At 45.5% G+C, this 11,429-nt stretch overlaps 1 protein-coding gene across 1 annotated transcript in view; it reads right to left on the reverse strand.

Moving 5' to 3' along the window:
- LOC121003515 overlaps positions 1-11,429 on the reverse strand; it is a gene marked incomplete at its 5' end in the record, with an annotated part of 1,598,977 nt that overhangs the window by 12,558 nt on the left and 1,574,990 nt on the right.

Consider the following 11,429-nt stretch of genomic DNA (forward strand, 5'->3'; position numbering starts at 1 on the left):
CAGTCTGGAACAGGTAGAGGAATTTGGGTTAGATGTCCATCTTTAGGGCATTAATTCTACCAAACCAAGAAATCTGCAGGGGGGACCACTTCTGGAGAGAGGCTTCTACCTTCCTCAATAATGGTTTATAGTTCAGTTGGAAGAGGTGATTGGGATTTGCAGGGAGGTTAATGCCTAAATGGCGAATCGAGTCAGAGGCCACTTTAAACGAGAATCCTTCTTTGATGTGGGAAATTTCCCTGTGTGATAATGTAACATTCAAAATTTCGGATTTCTGGATATTTACTTTAAAGTTACTAAGTCTCCCAAATCTCTCAAATTCCCGAAGGAAGGCCTATTCTGGGGTCTGACAGGTAGAGAAGCAAGTCATCAGCAAAAAGGGACAATTTATGTTCCTTTGTTCCAATTCTCACCCCTTTTATAGACTGGTTATTGCGCAGAGCATTGGCCAAAGATTCCATGGTCAGGATATATAGGAAGGGGGATAAGGGGCAACCCTGGCGCGTTCCATTATTAATAGCAAAAGGCGTAGATAAAAGGCCATTGGCCCTTACCTGAGCAGAGGGAGAAGAATATAGAGCCATAATACGCTTAATCATTTTAGAACCGAGACCTATACGCTCCAGGGTTAGGGCTAAAAAGCCCCAGTTGACCCTGTCGAAGGCCTTCTCTGCGTCCACTGAAAGCAGACACAGAGGAGACCTAGTAGACCTAGCTCTAGCTATGATGCCCAAGGTCTTCAGGGTACTATCACGAGCTTCCCTGCCCGGGACGAAACCCACCTGTTCCTGATGAATACACTTCGGGATGAGGGGATGTAATCGCAAGGCTAGTAATTTAGCGTACAATTTTAGGTCCACGTTCAAAAGAGAAATAGGCCTATAATTGGAGCAATAAGAGGGATCTTTATCAGGTTTGGGTATAACCGTTATATAGGCCTGTAAAGTTTGGGGAGGAAAAGGGGTTCCCGCTGCAATGGAGTTAAAAGATTCAAGTAATAAGGGAGAAAGCTCCTCCATAAGAAGCTTATAGAAGCGTGGGGTTAGGCCATCTGGGCCAGGACTTTTCCCATTTTTGAGTTCTCTTATAACTCCCGCTAGTTCCGGGGATGAGAAGTCATCCTCCAGCGCTAGAGAGTCTACGTTAGGGATCCGTTCAGGACCGAATTGGTCTAAATAATCTTTAGTATCTTGTGCAAAGGAAACCGACGTTGGGTCCCTCCCTGTGTTCAGGTCATAAAGAGAGCTATAATAAGCTATAATTCTGATGAGATTTCGGAAGGAGCATATACAGTTCCCTTGTTGGATGTGGTAAGTGAGGAAATCTGGGTCTGGGGTAGCCTAGGATGCAGAGCTCTGGCAAGCCACTTCCCACTTTTATCGCCATATTCAAAAAATCCAAATTTGACCTTATCACGTAGACATAGGGTTCTTTGATCTAGAATTTGGATCATTTGCTGACGGAGAAGCGAGATATCAGCTTTCAACTGATCGGAGGGGGTCAATTTATTTGAGGCCTCTTTCCCGTCGAGTTGTAAAAGGAGGGAGGAGAGTTTTGCAGACTTTTATCTTTTGAGTCTAGCGCCATGGGATATGAAGATCCCCCTGAGCACACACTTATAAGGGCTTCCCATTTAATCGGCGGGGGAGAGGGGTCTGTTTGGTGGTTATCTGTAAAGTCAGAGATGGCCTTACGAATGTCTGACATACACACCAGGTCATTAAGAAGATTATCATTCAATCTCCACGTGAAAGGACAGGAAGGCGTCAGTTGAAACCTAAGTAGGCCATACACAGGAGCGTGATCAGACCAAAGGAAGCCATCCATTGAGCTGAGTGGGTCTGCCTCTAGTAAAGACTGCGAAACAAATAAATGGTCTAGTCTGGCATAACTATTATGGGCCAAAGAATGAAAACTGAAATCCCTGACTCCTGGATGCAGTACCCTCCAAAGATCTACAAGGCGGAGAGAGGACAGGTTTTCCTTAAAGGAACGCTGAGATGCCGGAGAGATAGCAGACCTACCAGACGAAGAGTCCAGATCCGGGTCCATCACCATATTTAGATCACCGCCCAGGATGATAGAGGATCCATCTGCAAAGCGAGCCAGTTTCCTGAGAATCTTGGAGCCATATGGAATCTGCCCCTGGTTGGGAAAATAGACATTAGCAACTGTGTATACACGTGGACCATCAGACAATTTGAGGAATACGTAGCGCCCCCTACTATCAACGTCTGAAGATAAAATCGTAGGCCGGAAAGATTTGTGAAAGGCTATAGATACACCTCCTGCTTTTTTGACAGGATTAGGACTATGGAACCAAGTCGTGTAGTACCCACGATCGCACCTGGGAACCGAGGCAAGCTTAAAGTGGGTCTCCTGAAACATAATAAGCATGACCCGCTTCCGATGAAAGCGATACAAAATCTGGCTACGTTTTTCTGGTTTATTTAGGCCCCTGGCATTATACGTACAAAAAGAGAGAGGAGTCATCTCACCCACCTCTAAGAGAAAAAAAAAAAAAAAAGAAGCTAAATAGGTTTAAATGGGGAAGGATACACGGGGATCAAAACAGAAGGAAGGAGACAGGGACAAACAAGTATCACGCGGTTAAGACAACAAAAGAAAAAGAAAAGAAAAAATCCTCCTATAAGAGAGAGCCAAAAACTGTGGCTCCGACGTAGACTAGTAAGTGATTGTAGTCATGTTCGACACCAGGTGTCGATATCCCTAACGAGGGGAGGAGAGGTCAAGGGCAAGGCAGCAGCCCTACTGACCCCCGGCATGTAAATAGGAATATCAAAAATATAGAACACATAGCATGAAACAATAGAACATGAATATTATACACTGAACAAGCGTATAAAATAATATGCGAAGTCCCGCGATAGCCTATCTGGCTCAAACAGGCGGTCTGGGATGGCGTTTGGAATGCCTCTGAGGTTTCGGTATCGCCTCTTCCCATTCTTCACGATCACTGACGGGCGGTACCAGAAGGGGTCTGGGCCAGTCAGGAAGCTCCACCGAGGGGAGATCTAGTGTAGCCAGGAATCTGGGGAGGTCTTCAAGAGATTTGAAGGTAGCAGATTTCCCATTTCTCCTAGCCGAGAGCTGAAAGGGATACCCCCATCTATACAGGATCTCATTGTCCCTGAGTGTGGATAAAAGAGGCTTCAGGGCCTTCCTAAGTTGCAAGGTGCGGCGTGCTAGGTCTGGGAGGATCTGAATGGTGTTCGGGCCCAACTCAGGGCCAGCCGCAGCCCGGGCTTCTTTGAGGATGGACTCCTTCTCCTTGTAAAAGTGAATGCGGCAAATAATGTCCCTGGGACGTTTCAGGTCAGTTGATATTGGACCAAGTGCTCGATGGATCCGATCTATCTCAATGATCGTGTCAGGATTTACTTTCAGTAGTGTAGCAAAATGGCGTTGCGCCCAAGTAGGCAAATCCTCTACAGATTCAGGAACCCCCCTGATCCGGAGGTTGTTCCTCCGATTGCGATTTTCAATATCGTCCATGTGGGTTAAAATGTCCTGCATTTGAGCAGTGTGTTCATTAATGACTGCACGGTGACAATCCAGAGTATTAAAGATCTGCTCCTGTTTGTTCTCCACATCCTCTACCCTCTGCCCCACATGCCTGATATCTTGATGCAAGGCCGCTATATCTTGCTTGTGGGATGCCTCCATCCTGCTGAGCAAAGCATCTACCTCAGCGGTAGTGGGAAGGGATTTTAGATGAAGCTTCCAGTCCCAGTCATCCTCATGGGGGTGAGTAGTGGGCGATCTGCTTGATGCAGCCGACAGGGCAGGGGAGCTGTGGTGGGAGAGCTGTGGGCCTGAATAGGCCGGCGATGAAGGGACGGACCCCAAGGTAGGACTCACCGCTGCTGCAGCTGCTGCATATGAAACCGGAGGTCCTGCGGTGAGATGTTCCCCCTGATTTCGGGAGTTGAGGGCCGCAGTTTTCCCTCAGAGATTCCCGCGCCTGCTCCGCCATCTTGGAGGTGGTGGCGCCGGAGCTCGGGTTTTCAGACTGGCTGGACGGGCAGAAAAACTTTGTGATGTCCCCCGAGTCTCGCGATGCGGGTGCAGGGGTGCTAGCTGTGCCCCTCTTGCGACCCATGAAAGATCCACGGGCTTCTGGGTGCTATGTTATGCTGTAAATGCCGGCGGTGTTCAGGAGCTCAGACAGCGTGCTGCTCACTCCGCCATCGGCAAGGTCCGCCCCCCTGTTGCCAGCAGTTTAGACATTAGTGGCTGTGTGTTGAGTTATTTTGAGGGCACAACAAATTCACACCGTTATACAAGCCGTACACTGACTACTTTACATTGTATCAAAGTGTCAGATCTTCAGGGTTGTCCCATGAAAAGATAAAATAAAATATTTACAAAAATGTGAGGGGTGGACTGACTTTTGTGAGATACTGTAGGTAGACAAAAATATTAATAAGGACGCTTAAAATGGAGCAAAATAATAAATTTTATTAGTGCTCAAATGGAAAATAGTGAAAGCTATATAAATACAATAGACTAAACCGTCAATCCAAGTTAGTCAATCCTTATGTATATGTATGTAATAACCCTACCTAATAAGAATATAGGAGGACCATAAAGGATACACTAATAGGATAGACGGACTAATATAGCTAAAAATCACCGCACTATAGTCGGATATGGTGTTCCGAACGGCAAGGTACTGCCTAAACAAATGTAATATGCTGGTAGAACTTATTGCTAAGGAGTGCTATATCCACTGGGAAATTTATTGTATGTAGAAATCCCAGGATAATCAGAGGGATTAGCACACGCAGCAAGCAATTGATCTGACCAGTGACCGGCGTGCCACTGAGCAGTGGCGGTTAGAGAGAGGAGCGGCTGTGCACTATGCCGACTCACAAATTCTATACCACCATGAAGGTGAGTAAACCACACAGACCAATGCTGATGTTGGCATAGGATACGCTCCAACAAACAGCAGGTCTGAACACACTGAGCTACGGCTCTACGCGTTTCTGTGCAGCTGGTATATGCACGTCATCAGGAGCCAGGTAGCTACTGCACCTAAACTGCCTAAAGCCGATACCAGGAGCTTAATATCGGCTTGCTACACAGTGATAATGTCAAGTAGCACCGAATCCTAGTGTGGAGAATGGTGTATTGCTTGTTACAAAGTCTCAAGTAGCACCGAATCCTAGTGTGGAAAACGGTGTGTTACTTGTTACATAGCCTCGGCTCTGTAATGGCCGCGAGCGGCCAGGCAGACGCCGTGATTTAAAGGGCAAACACCATGCCCCCAAGAACACACCTCCTGCCGGCAGCCAATCCACCAGATGAATATTCATACTGGGCTGGTTCGCTGACGGCTATGGAGGAATAAGGATGTGTTCAGGGGGTCAGCGCATCGGCGCTGTATCATAACACAGTATCAGGGAAATATAAGCGGCTTCCTAAATGACAGGCAGCAGTTCTCAAAGAGCAAAATCGGAGAACCTGTAGGTAAGCAAGTAGTATCAAATCCTATGGTAGTTGAAAATTGCAAGAAATGACACCATTAGGAAATATGATGGAGAAAATTATATCACTAGGAAATATGATGGGATAACAACCAACCAGTGACAAGACAGCAACAAATATACATGAATAACTCAAAATCCATATGAAGTACTGCACATTTATCACTCTGTGGTCAGGACATGGGCCACATATCCATCAACTATATATCACCTAGTGAAAGACAATTGTGAAGAGAACAGTAACCCATGACACAATCAAATGAAAGGAACATAGGAAATTGAATCATTAAGACCATTAGGCTTGATGGTACCCAGCCTAAAAATCCATTGTGCCTCCTTTTGCAGGAGAATACGATCCAAATCACCTCCTCGCGGTGACCTCTTCACGGTGTCAATGCCTTGAAATTTAATGACGAAAGCATTGCCACTGTGGCATTCAACCACATGACGGGCGATAGGTGTGTCCTGACATTTGTTAATATCAGATACATGTTCCCCTATACGCCGTCTTAGCTCGGGTATCGTTTTGCCGACATATTTCAGGCTGCATTTACATGTCATTAAATAGACCACGCCAGTAGTTTTGCAGTTGACAAACGGTCTAATATAGAATGTTCTGTCAGATACATAGCCAGAGAATGATTTGTTCTTATTAATGTAGCCACAAAATTTGCAAGAGCCACAGGGAAAAGTCCCAGACACAGGATTATGCAACCAGGTATGTTGTCTGGGGCTCTGGTACATACTGTGAACCAAAATGTCGCGCAAATTTTGGCTACGACGGAAGGTAATCGCTGGTTTATCTGGGATAAGATGACCAATATCCGTATCGGATCTGAGAATATCCCAATGTTCTGATAGCACATTACGGACTTTATCATGAGCACTGTCAAACGTGCCAATGATCCGTATACTATCCATTCCTTGTGGATTTTATTTGGGAGATAGTAGCGAATCTCTATTCAGACTCAAGGAATGTTGGTACCAGCAGCAGATCTTGATGATTTCCTTGCCCAAATGTATTCAGCATGGCAGAACATTCCTCAGACAGACAATCATTAGTAACCTCATTGGTAGGAAGCCAAGGCGTGTAAGTGAATGTATTTATGCACGTGGCTCTCATACTCAATACTGAATAAAGCGAGATGTTTTGGATATTTTGTTTCTGTTTTTTATCATTTGCAGATAATTAAAGCGGTTCTCCAAGATTTTCCTCAGCATAGGTCTTCAATATGAGGTCAGCAGAGGTCTGGTCCCTGCACCCCCACCAATCAGCTATCTGAGGAAGCCTCAGTGCTCACCGGAGCTCCAGTTAATACAAAGCCTCCTCACAGCTTACCGGGCACAGCGCCGTCTGTTGAATAGTAGCCATGCTTGGCATTGCAGCTCAGACCCATTCACTGGAATGGGACAAATCTGTGCCTAGGCCATATGACCGATGAACGTCACATTGCATGGCCAGGAAGAGGCCTAAGAGCGCGCAGAGCACTGTGTCCTCTCCATACATCTGACCAACAAGGCTGCCGGGAGTTGAATCCGCCTCCGATCTGATATTAATGACATCTCCTGAGGATGGACTATATGTATCATATATATACTATATATCACCTATAACGCTGTCACATTTCCATCCATATTTAACTTTAATTTTAGCTGAATCAGTGAATATAACGCAGAAAAACTGACAGAAGACAGAACCTAAAAATGTAACATAAAATTGTATCACCCAGTGAAGGAGTAGAATCTGTGAGTCTTCTCTGCGTTACTTAGTGGTCACTACTCACCTGGGCGGTTATCTGTAGGAATGTCCTCTATACTCTGCTCATCACACTTCACATATGTCTCTGTAGGATTAATATTGTTCAGATCTTCACCCGGATTCACAAGCTGTGAAACAAATATTATAGAAGTCATCAGACGGTTGGAGAAGTCGTGTGGAAGGTTTTATATGACCTGAAAAGACAACCAAAAACGACCGGACAGCAGGAGTTATCTGACCCAAATATCTGCAGGTCTCCTGTATAAATCCAATCTGATTGCTTCGTTATTCCAACCAGTTTGCAATGCAGGGAGAGTAGCCCTTATATTCCATCCCTAACATTACATTGTGTGCATATAACATTACATTGTTGGTGCACCTGTTGCCCTTGCTGGCCGACCCAGGACTGTGAAGCCGGTAAGCCAAAGTTCTTTAGGTCCGTGGCTTATTTACCTCCTCGGAATGGACATAATCATCTGCTCTGCTGCAGCCAATGACTGGATTCAGGGGTAACATGTCCACAAGAAACACATCACCACTGAAGCCAGTCATTGGCTGCAGTAAAGCAGGTGACCATGCCTGTGCCGGCGAGGGAGCAAACATTTACTGGAAGATGGACACACAGGAGCTGGCACACATAACCAGAGCTAAGGGTAGCAGGTATGTATGACTCTTTCCATAGTAGAGGCTGCGGACACATGTGAAGTGTTACTTTTTCCTGAACAAACCCTTTAATGCTGTCTTCCTGTTCTGTCTACCAGTTTTGGGATGACTGCAGGCATGAAGATACTGTACCTAGTATAAGGGACAGGGGAGAACACAGGAGAGGTGAGAACTGATTATCTATCACCACTAGAACACCCTGCTTATCACTGTATATAGTATAAGGACAAGAGAGGTGAGAACTGATTATCTATCACCACTAGAACACCCTGCTTATAACTGTATATAGTATAAGGACAGGAGAGGTGAGAACTGATTATCTATCACCACTAGAACACCCTGCTTATCACTGTATATAGTATAAGGACACAGTGGTGTAACTAGAGTTCTAGGAGCCCCAGGGCAAACTGTGGATAGGGTTCCCCCTACCCATAATAAGTTTGAATGGGTTGTAGTACACTGCCGCTGATCACTACACAAACTCACAGCGTCTAAACCCCTATAGCTATAAAGCCCCTGTAAGGCCCCCTACGGCGTCCTAGTAGTAAAATGTCCCCTTATAGTGGACCCAGCGATAACAATGCCCTGGTTGTGTTACCAGTATTAATAATACCTCTGACAGTGCCTTCAGTAATAGTAATGCCCCCCATACTCCCCTCAGTCCACAATCCCATCCTCTTTGTCCTCAATAATAATTTAGCACTTTTTCATGAGCCAGGGAGAACTGTGGCCAACTACTACTACTCCTGGCCGGTACTGATACCGCTGCTACCACCCACATTCTAACTCTGGGAGGACGAGGCATGGGTCTTTCGTTATGTACTCTTCCGTTTTCCAGACATTTTATTATGAGGCCTATAAATGAATAGTCAGGGGTTCTGTACACACAGATTATTAAATGGTACTAGCAAAATTGCAAATGTGTTTTCTGTAATTTAAATACAGAGGCACAATTATAGAGCAACTAAACTTTTCTTTCACTCAGATGGACTATGTAAGGGCATAGTTATAAATGTTCTTTTTTTACAGCTGACCTCCCAGCACTGACGGGGTTGCACAGCAGTATACTGATTTATGATGCTATGTAACCCTTACAGTTCTGTAATGTATTGGATAACACTGACAACATTATGTCAGTTTTATCCAGTACACTCCAGACCTCTAAGGATTACTTAGCATCAATGTAATGCTATGCGACTCTGTTAGTGCTACACAGGCAAGGACGGGGGGATCCCACCGACATACTGTGGTGTGAAACCAGCAGATCCGGTGCTTATACATGCTCTAAACGGGTTTACTGATCTCTGGCTTCTCCTTGTGACCTCATGGGGACCCAGTCCTATAAAACACACATCTGCAGGCCTAGTGTCATCATCCGTGGGCTGTGCGGGAGCTCTGTGCCTCCCTAGTAGACATTTCTCCAGAAGCTCAGCTCCACAGCACAGATTCAAACTTTCCAGACTGCTGGAGACGGGAGCCCAAGCCACGGGCACCCTGTATGCCGGGTACTATGAGGGGCGGATCTTCACCCAGCAGACGTCTGCAGCGTGTGTCTGCTGGATGAAAGCTTTTTTATTCTTAAAGAGGAAGAGCAGAGGAGGGTCTAGGCGCAAATGGCGACAAGACTGCAAAGTGTTGTCGCCATTTTGCAATTCTAAGTCGCATTGGCGACCATTTTGGTCGCTAACTGGAGCATTGTGTATGAATGCATCTCAGCATCTAGAAAATTGCTGGCGAGAAGACGTAATATGTGCTGATGAAAATAATCCCATACTGCTTTTCCAATGGTTCCCTGGCCCTGGGGGGCTTCACTATTGGCTGGGAAAACAAAAGGCGGGTGCAGGATTACAAAAAATGTGGCAGGTCCTTGAGCTTCCCCTTAGTACAACCCAAACTCCCCTGATGAAGCCAGTGCCCTGGTGAAACATGTAGGGAGGGTTTGCTCATGGGCATCTTTTTTAGGCAGGGAACCGCTAGTCTACCTCTGCCACGGGATAGTGCTTGCTAACAAACAGACCTACAGAATCTACCTCCTGATGGAAGTGTGAGTTAGAAAAAACTGAAGGCGAGTTAGAATTACCGTATTTTTCGCTTTATACAACGTAACTGATGAGAAGACGCACCTAGGTTTTTAAGGAGGAAATTAAGAAAATAAAATATTTTGAACTAAATGGTGTGATTTTGGTGGGTTTTGAACTAATAGGGGATCTGTGGAGGGCAGTTTTATAGGGGGATGAGTGTAGGACAGTGTTATGGGGGGGGGGGTCTGTGGAGGACAGTGTTATAGGGGATCTGACGCCATAACATTGGGCCCTAGTCATAGCAGCCATCACATATAAAGTGTATACAGCAGCCCCTGGCAGTGCTGCTTTGCTAAACTTGCAGTAATCCCTTATCACTAAGCAGTACTCGCCATTCAGTAATGAAGTGTGCGGGGCCGGAACGTGACTGAGTAAGTGACGTGCGCTGCCGGCCTGCCCGCTGCGTGCATGGCGAGTACTGCTCAGATAAGTGATTACTGCTATGTGCTGATGAAAATAATCATATACAGCTTTTCCAATAGTCAACTGCCAATATTATATTATACTCTATGCAAGTAAGAAGGGTGACTTGTATCTAGATGTGCTAGAATGGAATCCGTGATATGGCTTTGGTACTGCCACCCTAGACTACAAAACCCTTGAAGATAATGATGCATTTATCTCCTGATGTTCATGTTCAAGCTGAGAATCCGAGCACAACTATGATTGACCATTTATATTATTGCATGGTCTCGGCCGAGGACCGCTCAGAATACTGATGTGCCACTCTTGTGCAACCACAAAAGATCTGCAGCAGTTCACAGAGGAGGCAATCTTAAAGGTCTATACAGGCAGAAAATAGAGAGAAGAACCAGACAACATGTAATGTCTATGGTCAGCTGTAATCCTGCCAGCTCCATCTTTCTCATTATACAAGGATAAATCATATAATACTGGTGGATAAAACAAGACTGAAGACAAGATCTTCACAGTCTTCTACAGATCATAGGGAACATTTCATGAGACCTTATCTCCATCTACCTGATCATCCTGTGGTACATTGTGATGCTCTTCTGAACCATCCTGTGGAAGAAGAGAACTGGGACATCTCTCCGGTGTTCTTATCTCTTCCTTTACTGTAGGAAACACATCCAGGGACTGAATTCATCCCTTACATACAGATAATGAGAGGACGTGTGTATTTAGTCATTACCTGGTGATGTGAGAGGCCGGTGATCCTCCATCATGATGTCCTTGTACACATCTTTGTGTCCTTCTAAATACTCCCACTCCTCCATGGAGAAATAGACGGTGACATCCTGAAACCTTATAGGAACCTGACAACACAATGATACAGTCATCACCCAGATCCCTTCATAGCGTTCCTGTATAATGTCCCAGCATTCCAGGCAGTGTCACCTCTCCAGTCAGCAGCTCAATCATCTTGTTGGTAAGTTCTAGGATCTTCTCTCT

The sequence above is a fragment of the Bufo bufo genome, chromosome 6 (assembly GCF_905171765.1).
Source record: "Bufo bufo chromosome 6, aBufBuf1.1, whole genome shotgun sequence".
Classification (NCBI taxonomy): domain Eukaryota; kingdom Metazoa; phylum Chordata; class Amphibia; order Anura; family Bufonidae; genus Bufo; species Bufo bufo.